The sequence below is a fragment of the Phyllostomus hastatus genome, unplaced genomic scaffold (assembly GCF_019186645.2).
Source record: "Phyllostomus hastatus isolate PE091 unplaced genomic scaffold, TTU_PhHast_1.1 phas_scaffold_182, whole genome shotgun sequence".
In the NCBI taxonomy this organism is placed as follows: Eukaryota; Metazoa; Chordata; class Mammalia; order Chiroptera; family Phyllostomidae; genus Phyllostomus; species Phyllostomus hastatus.
Window position 1 is genome coordinate 25,436,392 of NW_025334013.1, and position 17,476 is coordinate 25,453,867.

Consider the following 17,476-nt stretch of genomic DNA (forward strand, 5'->3'; position numbering starts at 1 on the left):
TGACGCTATCACATGGCCATTCCAAAATGCCAGTGCTATTCCACCCTAGAAACTTCTGCTGACATTTTAGACAAATGGAAAGTAGAATTCTCCCTGATCTGTGTCCATATATTTGATTTCACTAAAACAGACTTCTGTGCTTTCAGTGACCCTGGGTACCAGAAACTGGATTTGGAGAGACATCCGTGCATGCACTCATTCATCGTAACAGCTTCACCCAAGTACCACCTATACATTATGAACAATAGGAACAACAATATTTACATAATAGAGGTTCACTGAACTCCTGCTGTGAGTCAGGTTCAGTTCCAGGCATGACAGACATGGCCCTGAATGAGATAGACACGTCACTCCGCTTGCATCCCGGTGCCCTCACCGGAGTCCCTCATTGTTATTCGACACTTCCTGAGTGCCAGGCAGTGTGCTCAGAATCTCTCATTTAATCCTCATGACAGCCCCAATTACACGTCCAAAGTCACTCAGCCTACAAGTAGTTGAGTCGGGATTTGAACCCGGGCACCCTGAATTGAGAGCACATACTCTCAATGACCACATGAGGGAGTGAGTGTGGGCCGTGGGCCCTGGCGTGCATGGTGACACGCACACTCCAGGCACCACAGTCGAGTGAAAATGAAGCAGCAATTTATCACTAACTGGCCTTGAGTCCAACACCCCTTCCTCAAGCCCTCGCAGGCAGGACTCTGTGGGGAAAGCTGAGACCGGGAGCAGAGCTTGGCCAGGACCTGAACCTCCACACCTATGACGGTGAGACCCTCAGCGCAGGCCGCGCAGGCCTCACTGCTCAGGCTCAGGCTCAGAAGCTGCACCAGAGTGGAGGGTGGTGAGACCGGGTGCCTGGTTGGACTAACAGGCGGAGGAGGCTCAGAGCCTTTGTTCCCACCTTTCAGACACAGAGACATAGACACCCCACCCACTGGTACAGTTTGTTCCAGAGAAGGTCCTTAGTCTGATCAATCAGATTATCATCAGGAGGGCACAGTTTGGAAGGGATTAGAGAGGGGGGCTCTTACCTGTGCACAGGGAGGTGGTGGGGGGAGAGTGCAAGAAACATTCCGTCACCGCACTGTGGGCCACGTCTCGGGCTGGTCATGGGTGACACAAGGGGAATAAGCCTGGGTGCCTGCCCTGCAGTGACTCACATGAGGGTGAGACAGGCCGCAGACTTGTACGTAAACAGCGCTGCCCAGCGTGTATGGACCAGCTGGCTGGGAGTGGAAGAGGCTCCTGAGCGGAGGGGAGGGCCTTGGTTCCTTCCTCTGAGCTGGGTTTTGAGGTTTGCCACACAGAGAGGGCAAAAAAGGATCCAGCAGTAAGAGCCAAGACCCAGAGCACAAAGCCCCGGGCAGGTCAGGAGACTGAAGTGCTGGGTGTGCCTGGGGCACGGAGAGGCTGGCAGGAGAGGGAAGGTGGGCTGCCGGTCAGACGCAGCGGGCCTTGTGCGAGACGCTAGGGAACTTGGCCTTTTCCCCCAATATAGGGTAAGCCCAGGGACAAGTTTTGAGTTACTTGATTCTTGTCAGGGGAGGGGAGAGTTGTGGGTTGGGGGTTTATGTGGTCGGATTTGCAATTTAGAAATTTATTCTGACAACTAGTCTGAAGACTTTATTTTCATTTGAATGATTACTGGGCACCTACTGTGTCCCTGATGCTCCACAAGGGATTAGAAATACGGTGGTGAGCTGAACAGTTGTGGTCCCGGCCATCACCGAGCTTGTGGACTGCCAGGAGAGAGGGGCACTCGGCAAGTATCTAATCCCAGCTGTGACGAGTCTGTAAAGGAAAAGCCCAGGAGATGATGAGTGCCTATACCTAGGAAATACATAGTCTCCCAGGATATCAGAGAGGGCTCCCCTGAACAAGTGGCATTTAAAGTGAGACCTGAAAACTGAGACGTGTCTGCTCAGAGGGCAGGAGGAACGTGTTCCAAGTAAAGGAGCAGCATGTGCCAAGGCCATGGGGCAGGGAAGACCAAGGCACAATAGGAAAACACACAGGTGGCTGCCATGCCTGGAATGTGTAGCAAGCACAGGAGGCGATGGCATGCAGTGAGCCTGAAAAGGGGAACGGGAGCCCTGGCTGGGTGGTGCAGCTGGTTGGAGTGTCGTCCCCTGCACCAAAAGGTCGTGGGTTCGATTCCCTGTCAGGGCACATACCTAGGTTGCAGGTTTGATCCCTGGTTAAGGTATGTACAGGAAGCAACTGTTCAATGTTTCTCTCTCTCTCTCACACACACACATCAATGAATATATCCTTAGGTGAGGATTTAAAAAAAAAAAAGCAGGGGTGGGGATGTGGAGACAGGAGCGGGACGGGACTGGGTCACAAAAGCCACGGTAAGGATCTGGGATGTTATCTTAATATCAGAGTCAAACCATGAAAGGGTTTTAAGAAAAATTACAAGATCCTATTAGCAGGCCCTACGTGACCTTAGGAAGACTTTCTCCCTGTTTTGTGGAAAACATTGGAAGAAGGTTCAGTGAAACCCAGGAGATCGTGAAGAGGTAGAAATGGCAGGATTTGGCGGCTAGTCTCATTTGAGGCGAAGAGGAAAGGGCAGAGCATGATACTGAGGATCTGAGCTTGGAGGGAGGGGCAGCAGTAGCAACCCAGGATCCCGAGGGGACACAGGGGAGAAGAAGCAGGTATTGGCCGGGGCCGGGGGTGTCGGTGTAAGGCCGCGTGCAGCCATCACTATTCAAGAACAGGAGAGCAAAGGGGAGCTTCCAAAAGGTGGGAGAGGCTGGGTTGGGGAAGAGAGCAAGAGAGGCATCCCAGCGCCCCTAAAATCCACTGCTCGCACCTCCCAGGGCAGCTGGCAGGGAGGAGTGGGGAGACTTCGAGCCACTGTCCTGGCCCCACAGACACAAAACTTATTTTCAGCTGCTAAGCGAAGCCGCACCAAGGCATAAAAGTTCCCCACTGGCTGGCATTTCGGGGAGTTCACAGAATGGCGAGTTTCTCGTATCCAATGAGGAGCTGAAACATATTGTACCCATTAGAAAAGAAATGCAAATCATAAAGTCAGGCATTTGTGTCCATGACAACAGGGGGAACGCATTTTGGCACATCTGAGTTCATTTATATTCAAATAAATATTTCAGTCTATGACTCTGGCACTTTTTTGCATAAGATATTTCAGAACCATATTGAATGTTGCTCTCATGCTAAGAACTTGAGAATTAAAATGAGGGCCAATTTCAAAGTCTATCAGGCTCCAAGATTTAGGGTTGGTTTTACCTCAAGGGATAAAAAGAAACGATAAAGTAGGGGGTGATTCAGCACATTTGTATATAGATTTTTTGAACTGGAAAGGCCAGTTCCGTGTTATCCCTGCCGCCCTTTCTTTGTTACAAATGGAAAAGCAGGCCCACACGAGGCCAGAGATCACACAGCTGATCACCAAAAGCTCCAAGACACTACCTCTCGTAAACCCTGTGATACCTCATAAAGTCACCAGGCACATTTTCACATATTCATTCCCTTTCAGCCTTTTTTCTGTGCGTGTATCTTTTCCACAGCTGAAGTCTTAGCAGACTTACAATTTTGCATGATTAGCATTTCCCCAACTTATTAAAGCCTTTTCATATCCAAAAAGAAGTTAATGCATAAATAATGCCCACGCTATAAATATACTATAAATTTACTCAGGCATTTATTGAATTTACTGTTGGATATTTACGTAGTCTCCAATTTTTTCTCATTTAACTAACACGCTGTTGGATCTCTTTGTATTTAAATCTTTATTTACACATGAGAGGATCTCCTTGGACTAGATTCTGAGACGTGGAATTATTGAGCTGGAGCAGTGATTTTCAACCTTTTTCATCTCACAGCACACATGCACTCATTACTGAAATTCCGCAGCTCACCAAAAAAATAGATTCTATTTTTTGCCCATCTGACCAAAAAATAGGTATAATTTTGATTCATTCACACCGGATGGCTACTGTGGTGTTGGCTGTTGTCACTTCTTATTTGACTCTAAGGAAAAGAGGTCAGTGCCCTTGACTAAATAGTCAGGTATTACATGTTTTAAGAAATTCTTGCAGCGCACCGGTTGAAATCTCTGGGCTAAAGAATATCAGCCTGTGAAAGGCTCCCGGTGTGTACTGTGCTCCAGAAAAGGTTACATTGTTGTTAGTGGGGTGTGAAATGCTCATCTCACCATATTCTCACTGACACATACACAGCACTGCAGGGGTGGGGGACACACGCCCAGTGAGAGGTGAGAGAAGCTGAGATGAACAGTCTTTTACCCGAATTTAGAGGAGTGAGGAGAGGTGCATCTGCGGTCTCGATGGGGAAATCTCCTTCACCAGGTGTTGCCTTTGCTCTCCGGGGGAATCCCCCACGTTCATCGTTAGTGCAGCTCGTGACTCTGAGCTCTGGGAAGTTCCTCCTCCGTTGTCTCCCACAGCCACCTCTGAAATGGGCGGAGCAGAACACTCCCTCGGTTAGGGCCCTGCAACTTTTCCACGGGTATAGCAGCTGCTTTCTTCTTGTGCGAGTTCCGGAACTCAGGAGTTCTTTTAAGGCTGGTCAGCCACGTGTCTCGAGCTCATCTCTTTCTTGTAACACATGGTCCAAGGCAAAGAGTAAAACCCAACACATTATCGCTTTCCTATTGTGTCCCGGGGAGCAACAGGCTCAGCAGGCACGGGGTCTCCCTCCCAAGTGATCACGGGGGAGCGTCATGCCAAAGGTTTTGCCCCTGTGTGTCATAGTTTCCACATTTCCAGCCTCCAAGATTAGTTTCCGGCTGCATGCCACGTGACCCCCCGAAGCGAAGTCCCATATTTTAGGTTTTGGCAACAGCAGCACCCCACATCTGGTACCGGATTCTGCACTAGTTAAAGAGATACTAGCTGCGGGAGCATATAACCACCCAAAACCTCAATAGATACTAGTTTTTAAAAATATAATGTATTATATGCATAATGTATGTTTTTGTTTTTAATTCCCTTAAAGTCTAAAAGGGGGTCTTGGGCTGACCAGCGGGCTGCTCTCCTCCTTAAGTGACTCTACTTCCCGCGTTCTTTTTATCTGGTGGCTGTCATTTTTAGTCCTTAGCTTCTGAGGTCACCCCACTCATCTGTATCGAGCGGGGAGAGGAGAGAGCTCAGGGAATTGAATGTTGGAGTTTTTCAGGGCAGGTCTGGAAAGGCTTGCATCAATTTCACCAACATTTCATTGGCCAGAACCCAGTCACATGGCTATGCTGAACTGCAAAGGGGAATGAGACCTGTAGTCATCTGTAAGCCAAGGAGGAAGACAAATGGCTCTTCGTGAATTCATAGCAGCGTCCTCTGCCCCTTTCAGGGTCCAGTTCCTGTCACTCACCTCACCCTCCTCTTGGCCCTGTCGACAGAACCCGTCTTCAACTGAAATGCTGATATTTTGTTCATCACAGATTTTTTTCACTAACTTTAACTTTCAAAAAATACTGTATTAAAATACTATTTACCTTGAAGACTATTTTGGCATCCCCCTAAATTTCACGCTGAGGTGAGTGCCCCTTCACCACCCCCAGGTCCCAGCTGCTCCTGCTGTGCCTTCAGGGGCAGAAACCCCACGAGACTAATTGTTTCCCAGTTGGAGGGAAGCGTTTTTCACTTTCTTCTTTTTGAAAGAACAGCTCACCCATGAGGGCTCTTCTATCATTATTTTTTTACATCCCACATGTTATGGTAGAAATAGACCTAGCCATGGAGGCAAATACTAGCTCAGCCACTGGCCACCCAGCTGTGTGACAGGGCGCAAGTTGCTTGGCTTCTCTGCGTCTGCTGGCTTACCTGTAAAACAGGAATCACAAGCCCGGAGTCCTGAGGTTCTTGTGCTAAAGGAGGGAGCGCATGAGAAAGACCCCAGGCCCAGGCTCACAATGGTGTGGCGTGTAATAAACATTGGCAGAATCTGAGTCCAAGATGTTTACAGAGAAGACCCACCGGGGCTAGGTCACATATGAATCACAAGAACAAATTTCTGTCCTCTCGGATTTTACACCTGAGTCGGGAGTCAGATGAAATAATGTGCGCAAAGAGCCTTGAAGAGGAGCCAAGCCCTCTGCACACCTCCAACCACAGAGGGGCCTGGCTGTGACCTCAGTGCCCTCGCTGTTGGTGTTTTTAAATTGGCTGCTCGGTGGAGCAGGAGAAGGGGAGGGGGAGCAGGCAGCCTGGGGTGGGGTGGGTGGCAACATTGCTTCCTTTTAAGGACAGTGATTTCTCCTAGCAACACTCGTCAAACTGGAACTCCTCCGTGCCTCTTACAAAATACCTGCCAGGAGCTCTTTTCCAAAAGGGTCCAGAGTCCTTACCACGAGGCACTTGTAGCACATTTAGACCAGAATTTTGAGCATTGATTTAAAGTGCTTCTGTGATGTCATACATGGAATATATAGAAAACTTCCACGAGCAGAATATTTGATTTAGCCTGGTTGTCAACGGCACATCTGTCCGGAGCAGCTGCCGGGGCCCAGGCACTATTCCAGGCACCGTGGGCAGAAGCCGAATGCGGGGCGTGGACCCTGCCGCTGAGAGACTCACAGTGATGGTGGGAAGGCAGGATGGACATGGAACAAAAACACACCTTCGTTGCTCAGAACTCTGTGCAGTGTGACAGATACCCTACTCGGACTAGCTTAAGCAAGGGGAGAGTTGGTCGTGAAAATGTTAGAGTGTCTCACGGAACCTGAGTAATCCCCGGAACCGAGAACTTGAATGCCAGCCACCACACAGCCCTCCACCGCCTGCCTCTCCCCGCCGTGCATGACATGTCCTTGAGGCCGGCTTTCTCCTTCCACACAGTGGAACACACGGCTGGGCTGTCAATACCTTCAGCGTTTGACATGTGATGGCCTTCGCTGCCCCCAGAGAGATAAATCTGACACTCCTAGTTCTGAGTCCAACATTCCTAGGGAAGGCCTGGGTGGCTCATTTCAGAATGCCTGGAACAATCAGCTGTGTCCAGGGGTGAGAATTACAGTACACTGGTACGCCAGCATAGCTCCCATGGTGGTCTCATGGAGGAGGAGAAGCAGTTCCTGGGAAGGGGGGCGGGTGCTGGAGAGATTCCCTGCAAACCATACAAGGTCCCACACAATCAGAACCAAGAGACGGTCACTAACAGGAGGTCAGAGAAAGAAGCAGAAGACCTGGCCCTGGGGCTGCGGCAGTCATGGAGGATTGCCAGGAGAGGTAAGGCCCAGATGGAGCAGTACTCAAGGGTGGTGCGCCACGGAGTCCTGTGTGAAAGTGGACCAAATGCGCTAGAGCTTCCTCCCCTCTACAGAGGGCAAGGGTGAAGCCCTTAACAGCCAGCCCAACTACACATCAGATACTGCAGTAAGACTTTCCATGCATTATCTCAATTAATCCCTACCAAAAGGGGAAAAAAAAGCGCTTGTTAAGGAAACATGAGTATCCCACTTTATAGATGAGGAAACTAAGGGTAGCAGAGATTATGTGGAAGAGCCAAGCTTTGAACCAGGTGTGTGTGAGATGCCAGACCACATGGCCTGGCTCGGGTGTCTCTCTCCTTCTGTACCCACCTGTAGCACCTGGTGGTTTCTGGATAAAAAGATGCCTCCTCAGAGACACAGTTTCCCTGGTAAAGAGGACTGCAGCTGAGAGAGAGCAGCGCCTTCAAAGAACCCACAAGGACAGGGGAAGAGGTCAGCTTTAAACATCTGCTCAGTTCAGAGATCAGCAATGCTAGATCTCCATGGACCAGTCAAAACAGAACTTTTGGGCTCCCCTTACCTCTTTCTCCTCTTTGCATTCTGTCCCTGGGGAGATCCTAAGGCCGTGGGTGGCACCTCTGACTTCTCTCTGCTGAGGCCAGGTGGCCCCCTGGAGAAGATCTCACACTGGCTTTCTCTCCCCCACATTCTCAGAAAACTCTTGCATTCTTTAACCCAACACACGGGAGTGCAGGGCCTCCAAAGGCAGCAGCTTCTACTAGGCTGCCACAGAGCCTCAGCCAACCTCCTGACCTTTAGGTTTCTTAGGTGTAAATCAAATGTCACGTAACTGTTTCCCTCAAACTAGAGGGGATATATATTAAGCTCTCCGAGTGACCCTGTTAAGAAAGCCCGTTCTCAAGATGTGAGGCAAGAGGCAGGTATCCCACAGCCTTCTCCTCGGGGCTCACAGCATACCACCACCCCTTCCCAAAGCCCCTCTTCCCCAGCCCCCCTCTCCTTGTGGTCCCCATCATCTGGCTTAGAACAAAAAGGCTTCCACCCCTCCCAGGGGAGGGGCACAGAGAGTGAAACTCACAGCTCAGCTTTCTCTGACGAAATCCTCCCGGCAAATCTTCTCCAAGTCTTTGATTCCTCCTTTTTTGTACCTTCAGTGTGGGGAGGGGTTCAAAAGTTGTCAACCGGCACCTTTGAAAACTGTTCACGTGGTCTAGCTCTGTGCTCTCCGCTAGAATAGCCACTAGCCACACGTGGCTACCGAGCACTTGATATGTGGACAGTCGGAACTGAGATGGTTTGTGAGCATAAAATACACAGTGGATTTTGAAGACTAAATACAAAGAAAGAATTAAAAATATCTCCTTAATTTTTAAAATGATTATATTTATAGTATTTTGGAAGTATTAGATTAAATATGTTATCAGAATTAATTTTGCCTGTTTCCCTTTGCATTTTAAAAAATGGACACTTGAAAAAATTAAAATATACACACTAGAAAAACATTAAAATACAGAGTTCTTAGACATAACACCAAAATCACAATTCATAAAAGAAAAAAATCGTAAATTGGACTTCATCAAAATTTAAAATTTTGCTCTGCTAAAGATACTAACAAAGGAATTAAGAGGCAAGCTACATACTGGGAAGAAATATTTTCAAAATGCATATCTCACATAGGATTGGTATCCAGAATATATAAAGTATTCTCAAATGCAATAATAAGAAACAGCCAAAGGACTAGAGCAGACATTTCACCAAAGAGGATATAAGGAGGTCAAATGAGCACATGGAAAGATATTCAGCATCACTAGTCATTAGGAAAATGCAAATTGAAGCCACAGTCGATAACACTGCAGCCCTGTTAGAATGGCTAAAATAAAAAATGTTGACAATACCAAGAGCTGGTGAGAATGAGGAGCAATTGGAACTCTCATAAACTGCTACTGGACATGCAAAGTGGGGCAGCCACCCTAGGAAAGGGTTGCCAGTTGTTTTTTGTTTGTTTGTTTGTATTTCTTTATTTAAATTATTTTATTGTTGTTCAATTACAGTTGTCCATATTTTCTCCCATGTTTGCCAGTTTTTAATGCAGTTAAACATACACTTTATCATACATACCCCAGCAATCCTACCCCCTGGACATTTACCCTAGTTACGTGAAAAGTTATGTTTACACAATAACCTGTATGTAAGTGTTCGTGGCAGCTGTTACAAACTGGATGTTTGTGTATACACACACACCCAAAGTTCATATGTTGAAACCTATCCCCAGTGTGATGGTATTTGAAGGTGGGTCCTTGGGGAGGTAACTAGGTTATGAGAGTGGAGTCTTCATAAATAGGATTAGTGTCCTTATAAAAAGGACCCCATGCCCTGGCTGGGTGGCTCAGTTGGTTGGACCATCATTGCATGCACCAAAATGTTGTGGGTTCGATCCCCAGTCAGGGCACATACAGAGTTTGCAGGTTCAGTCCCTAGTCACTCTTTAGCATCGATGTTTCTCTCTCTCTCTCCCTTCCTCTCTCTTTCTCCCTCCCTCTCTCTTTCTATCTCCCTCCCCCCCCCCAAAAAAAAAATCAACAAACATATCTTCCGGTGAGGATTAAAAATTGAAACGAAAAACAAAAGAGGCCCCAGAGAGCTCTCTCGCCTTCTTTCTGCCATGTGATGGTTGAGAGAGAAGCCAGCAGTCTGCAACTCAGAAAAGGCTCTCGTCAGGACCCCACCACGCTGGCGCTCTGGTCTCAGACTTCTAGCCCCCCCAGAACTGTGAGACATAAATTTCTATTGTTCCTAAGCCACCCAGTCAATGGTATTTTGTTAGAGCAGCCCAAACTCAGACAGCAGCATTGTCTACGAGAGCCAAAAGGTAGAAACAATGCAATGTCCTTAGAGGGTGAATAGACAAACCAGGGTCTGGCCAATGCACAGAAAACCACTCACACAAAAAAGGAAAGAGCCATTTATAAACACAACAAATCAGATGAATCATGAAGACATTAGGCTGAGTGAAAGAAGACAATCACAAAAGGTTACTTACTGCATGAGTCTATGTCTATGATTTGTCTGACATCCTTACAAAGACCAAACCGCAGCAGTGGAGAACAGAGGTTATGGGTGGGGCAGGTTGTGACCGCAAAGGGGCAGGCCAGGGGAGTTTGGGGGGTTCTGTAGTCCGTGGTGGTGGGTACACGAAGCCATTCCATGTGTTAAGTTTCTTGAAATTGAGCACCATGAGAAAAAAAAACAATTTTGTGTCATTGTTAAATAAATGCATAAACCTACATTGGTGGCCCACATTACGTCCCTCTGGGACGGTGCTCCTAGCCTCCCTTCAAGAAGCTTGTATCTGTTTGTCCTGAGCCTGAGCAGAAATTCCCACGGGGACACCCTGCTCCTGCACTGTCCCTGCACTTCCCACAGCGACGGTGCAGTTTCCTGCACAGCCATCCATCCCCACCCCTGGCAGTGAGCCCCCTGTGGGCAGGGATGTGACCTTCGTACCCAGTCCCTGGAACAGAGCAGATGCTCAACAGTATTTGTTGAGTGAATGAGTGAAGTAAGCAACAGAATGCACACTTGGGCTTTTGGAGATCAAATCTTCAATGTTATTTTTTAATTCCTCCCATTCTCTGACTGTCCCAGGGTCCCCGCCGGGCTCAGCCCAGGATGTGCAGGAGCTGAGACCGTGGGTGGGGGCAGGCCTTCCGCTGTGGGGCACAGAGGGAAGAGGAATCCATGCCCAGAGCCCGGGCAAGGGCAGCTGGAAGCTTGCTGGGGAGGTGAGAGGGGAACAGCGATGGGACCTAGAGCCACGGGTGAGCCACAGAGGGGAAAAGATGGTCCCGCAGGCCTGGAAAGCAGGGCCTGACAGCAAGGCCCGCAGACAGGGAAGGAGTCTTGTCGGTCCACCTCATCAGCTCACATTCTTAACCCCGTGGCTCATTATTTTTCAGAAGGTTGATATTCCAAAGTAAATGGGGGAAGCATGATGCACGCTGTCATAGATACAAAGTGGCCATGTTTTCAGCCCGGTGCATTTTCCAAGGCAAATGAAAATTGTTATGAAAGCAATTTATACCCAGCAGACATGGATGATTGCCTGTGATGACCTTTTGCCAGAGAAAATGGGCCTGATAAAGAAAAAATGTGGGCTCATTAGGACAAATTAGAAAAAGCAAATGCTTGCTTTTAAATTATGGAAACTCCAAGACTGGTGAATCTCTCTGTCCTTTTAGGACACAAAAACAATAAAACACAAAAAGAAATTGTTTACGGAGAGAAAAGTGTTGCAATTTGTGTGACTAGATGTAGTTTTCTTTCCTGGGCAGTTTTAGAAGGGAGGTTTTTTTTTTTTTCTAAACTAAATGAAATTTAATTGATTTATTAACTCTGCTATGAATTCTCCTTCCATAAATCTACCAAGAACTAAAAGAACAGGGAGAGAAAGCACTGCGTGTGAGCAAAATTGACCTTAACTTTCTGTAAATACTATCAAAAAATATTCCTAGCAATGCAATGTGCTGGGACTGGGGCACAACGCCAGGCTCCCACTGACTGCGTGTGAACGCCCGGGGACCGGAGGAAAGGTGAGAGAGCAGCGGGAGTGCGGACAGCACTTGGGAAAGTTTTAGCATCTTCCTCCTTCCCTGATCGCCCCTCCCAGGCACACTGAGCTTTACAATTTATAAAGTGCCTTTATTTTTTAAAAGATTTCATTTATTTATTTTTAGAGAGAGGGGAAGGGAAGGAGAGAGGGAGAGAACCATCCATGTTTGGTTGCCTCTCCCACACCCTCTACTGGGGACCTGGCCCACAACCCAGGCATGTGTTCTGACTGGGAATCAAACTGGTGACCCTTTGGTTCGCAGGCCAGTGCTCAATCCACTGAGCCACACCAGCCAGGACCCTTTATTATTTATTTATTTGGTTGTTTGGTTGTTTGTTTGTTTGTTTGTTTGGTTGGTTGGTTGGTTGGTTTTTTAGAGGGAGAGGGAGGAAGGAAAAGAGAGGAAGGGAAACATCGATGTGAGAGAGAAATATCAATCAGTTCCCTCTCATACTTTCCCTGACTGGGGACTAAACCCACAGCCTAGGCACATGCCAGGAATTGAACTGGTGACCTTCACTTGCAGGACGATGCCCAACCAACTGAGCCATATCGGTCAGAGCTGGGAAGTGCCTTTACGTATATTACCTTACTAAACCCCCATCGCAATCCTTCATTCGTGTGCATTTCACAGGTGAGGAAACTGAGATTAGACAAACTTAAGTGATTTATCAGCTAGTGAAAGCTACAGGCAGGATGAAAATCCAAGACTCTCCATGCTGTCCCCCAAGCAATCCCTTGCCCTCAGTCTATTTTAGGTACCTTTCTGCATCAGAACCAGAAGTTACAGGGTCTGTATCTCTCTCTGTAGGAAGAAGCAGAGGGAGGCCAGGGAAGAAGGTGGTGGGGAGAACAGGCTTTTCCATGCAAAGCCAAGCAAGGCTCCTAAAACAGTACTCAAAGGGTAACCTAATCTCCACACCAGAACCCCCAGATCTCAGTATTGCTACACAAGAAAGGTTTGTTTCCTATTTGTCCTGGTTCAGTGCAGGTCAGCGGGTAGGACTCTGCTCCATGCGATCATTCAGGGACTCAAGCCCCTCTCGTCTAGTAGCTCCATCACCTTTTAGGAACTCCAAATCCTCTACTGGATCACTGCAAAACCAGAAAAAAAGAAAGAGAATGTGAAGGGTCTCGCGAGGAGGCGAGCCTGGAAGGGGCATAATCACCCTGCCCATGTTCCATTGGCCAAAATGAGTCATCTGGCTCCACCTCCATCCGAGGACACGTGACGTGCCGTGGAAAGAGGGGAAAACACAGATGCGGATGGTGCATTAGCCGGCTCTGCCACAATTTTTTAGAAGCGGTTTTTTTAAACACGAAATATTTTCTCTGGTGCCCCTGAAAGACCCCTTCTATACGCCCCCAGCCAGACTCACACCTCTGCTGCTTCCCCAAGTGGGACCACCCAACTTCACAGGGCCAGACACAGGACTTTTATTTTTTCAGGTTGGAGGAAGTGGATCTTTCAGGCTTATGTAGCAAAAATCTATATGTTTTCCTCCAACGTAGCTGAGTGAAAGGGCAAACAGAAATTTGAAAGCGATGATTGCTTCCTTTGTGGGGGAGAAGGATACCCACTGAGTTTGGAACATATATGAATTCTGATTTGCAATCATTTCCACTATTTATGAGGTCACTGGACTTATTCCTGCTGAGTCCAATTTACAAAGAGCTTTGGTTGGATCAGGGAAAGGAATATTAGAATCCTATTGACTTGGTGATGGCCAGAGGATGGTGGATACCAAATGCAAGGAACGTATCAATGAATTGTGAGGCAGCAGAAACCCCTACCTTAGCATCAATACGCTACATCCAAATGGGCGAGAAGACACATTTTTCCAGGGAAACTAGGGGTGTTAGGTGCACCAACATTGTGATTTGACTACACACCCCAAAAAGAGACAAGGGAATTTTCCAAGTAAAAAACTTACAAGAAAAGATCCCTGATGTCTGAGATAAGCAGATGAGTTGTCCTTACACCATCATTATGTTCCACCCCAGGGCAGGAGTCAGATGCTGCCTGAGCACCAGTCTGATTCTGACCCCTCTCTCTGGCATTCTAATGCCCATTGTCATACAGGCACTTCTGTTTCAGCATGTTCAACTCTGAGCCTACCTCTCCATCCTGGCCCAGTCCCCACACCTGCTTCCCCACCTCCCTTACCATCTCAGTACACGGTGCCACCATCGCAGAGTCACCCAAGTCACAGACCTAAGAGTGAAGGATGCCTCCTTCTGCTTCACCTGCTCGACTCCATCATCAAGTTCAGCCAGATGGCTCTCCGACCTGTTTTCTCTCCTCCGCCCCCACTGCCACTGCTCTCTGAGTCAGAGCAACTGCCTCCCAGCTGGATTTTCTGACAGTGAGAATTGCCACTCCACCCCACTCACCACCACACTGCCATCATAAGAAGCCAGCTTTGCTGTCCACAGCTATCCCACCCTGAACTTGACCGATCTCACTTGATCTCAGAAATCAACCTTGCTGCCACACGCCTCTGCTTCAGCTTTTCCACCGAGTTCCTTCCCTTGTTAGTAAGGCTCCTGCTCAGTCTGTCCCCTGAAGCCCTCGGGGGTGTGATCTCATGGTCGTCCTGCCTACATCCCACTCACCCCATGGTTTTGTTATGCCAGCTTCTCCTACAGTTCTCCTAACTTCCCTTCTGACTTTGACACTTACTACCATCTCTGCTTCACATGCTCCACACCTCCCCAGTCTTTCTCTACATAACCAACACCCCTCTGTTTTCAACACTACAATGAACTCATTTGTAAGCCTTGTTAGAAGCCCCGTCGGATGCGCATGCTGCTCTTCTAGAGTCCTGTCACCTCTGTGCTTGCCTCTGGGGTAGCACTTGGGATGCCATGGAGTCATCAGTGACCTTCTGCCTTCCTTCCTTCCTCTCCACACCGAACCCTGTGATCTGGAGGTAAGGACACTGTCATCCCTCTGGCTGCCAGCACAACATCTAGTAAAGAATAAGTACTCAGTAAATGCTTGATTGCTGAATGAGCGCCTGAATTAGTAAACAAATTATACAGAAAGTGTGAAACACTGTTCAGATAGATTCTCCATCAAGGGGGTGAGAAGGGGTGGTAAGAAGCTAAGCTTGGGGCATGGGCTGTGCAGATGAATCAAGCAATCTGGACAGTTCAGTCGCCATGTGCCCAAGAGATGTGTGTTATCAGAGAAACAAAACATATTCACTCAGCCCCAAAATCAAACACTCAGTCACGCTTCAAGTACACGCTTTGAAAAAGAGTCTGTAAAACTACAAAGCAGATGTTGTCGCTGGTACTCTAGTCAAAGACGAGAAACCCAGAGGGGAAGACAAAACCCTTCATGAAACTTCTATTCCAGTCACGATTGCCTGGTGCCGAGGACCAGACATCAGACAACCCAGCATGAATAAAAAGGTGGTTTGGGGTTTTTGTTTGTTTGTTGTCATTGTTTCTAATGATTCCGAAGTAAATATGTAGGCATGAGCAGCACAGCTCTGGGCGGAAACCACACGGATCCCAGTCCAGTTCTGCCACTTTCCAGCTGTCAGACTGTGGCGGGCAGGTCACTCCTTGGGGCCTGTGTCCTCAGTCCAAAAGGGACCGAGAACAGAATCTGTCATGGGGATTTCAGGGAAGCGACATGAGACCATCTATGTAAAGGCTGAGCACTGCCAAGGTTTCCTGGAGGTGATGTGAGATCACACAGGGAAGGGATTATTTGCCAACACAAGTGCTGGCTGGGAAATAAATGTTACTGTCTTTATTCCGGAGAATGTTCCAGAACCCTCCTGGAGGAAGGAGAGTGAGGACATCTCAGAGGCCGGTATCTCCATCTCACCTTCTCTGCTGATCAGCCCCATTGTCCTCCTTCCTCAAACTGCCTCCTTCTGCGGGCGCTGTTGGATCCCCCGTCCAAGGCTCTGCCCTGCCATGGCCCTGACCCTCCCTGGTTTCCTAGCTCAGCTCCCAGCCCCAGGCAGACTCAGTCTCTCTGAGCACCAATACTTCATTCCAGGAAGAAAAACAATGCTTGGAACAGTTGGAGATCAGGTATACCTACCCCAGCCAGCCAGCTGCAGCAAGGGAGCAGAAAGAAGGAAGGGAAAAAGGACAGGCTCACCTCTCATCAGCACAAATTTTAGAAATTCATCTCCTTCACTGCCTATGTGAGCCTGGGCACATGCCTTAGCCTCTTTGAGTCTCCAATGCTTTATTGTTAAATGAAGATAATCCTGCACTTTTCATATGTTAGCATTATGAAATTAGGATATATGCCTTACCATTGTGTATGTACTTAATTTGGTAGTGTTCCCCATACCCCCAAATTAACAAATGGATGATGTGTCTTAGAAGTGAGGAATTACAGAATCAGGACCTATATCTCCTAAATAAAGACAACCTAAGATTATGGTGCAGATAGCATGAGCCAGTGCAAGCAAGGGCCTGACAAAGTGTCTGGCGTGCAGGAAATGTTCAGTAAAAGGCTGCTGTGGTGTTATAAAGATATCATATAGAGCTGCTCCCTGTGAGCAGGGGCCTGAGCAGAAGAGGCTACTTTTGCAAGGACGTGAGTCTGGGAGATAGACCAACATCTCCAACACAGTTTCAACCAGGTAGAAAGCTGGCAGCTTGAGAATTAGCTGAAAAGTAACCATGAGTTCAAGTGTAAAGTCTTGTTTGAAACAGAACTTGCTAAGAACGGAGGAGCTGGGCATGCAATGCATAGAGCCTGGCCTACAGAGCAGGAGGATGGGGTTCCAGTCCCTTCCCTACCACCGCCTCATTGTGTGACCCTCAGTAAGCGCCTTGGTTCGGTTTTCCCAGAAGCAGACCCGAGAAAAGGGTCTGAGTGTAAGGGATCTGCTTGGAAGGTGAAGGAAACATGGGCAGGGGCACGAGGAAGTGAAACAGGGAAGGGGAGGCAAACAGTAAAGGGTGCATCCCTGCACCAGTTCATTGGGGGCAGGGGACACTGGAGCTGCATCGAGCTAAGGAAATGGGTGGTCAGAGTAAAGGGGCAGCCTGTTGTCCCATCCCCAGAGATCAAGGAGCCTGGAGTATTTATGTGCCAACTCCCATCAGTCATTGGCTGAGGGCTGCTATGGAGAGCACTTAATTCCCCCAGCACTTGCCTGCTATAGAGATGAGGAAAGTCCTCAGGCACAGAAACACAGGTTGTAGCAGATGAAAGTAGATGAAACCGTAAGGGCAAGGGGAAATGGGCAGGGTACCAACAGCTTCGGCTGCAGAAGATGTAGCCCCTTTAGTCTCAGGTGCCCACCTGTAAAATGGGAAAAGTAAAACTTATTTGGAATTTTGCATTTCGTTCCTTGATGTAATTATACATCTTCAACCAGGGTCCAGTCAAGAGAGAGAAAACACACAATAATTTGAACAGAGAAAGTTTAATATAAGAATTAGTAACTACAGTTGACACTTAAACAACATGGGGGTTAGAGGTGCTGAACCCCCACATCTGAAAATCCATGTATAACTTTTGACAATCGGTCCTTCACATCTGCTGATTCAACTGATTTAGATATGGGTCAAAACCAGTTTCTTCCCATTCTCAAACTTGGTTTCTCAACCACAGATTTCTAACTGCAGATGGAAAGTAGTGCTTTCGATCCATGGGTGAT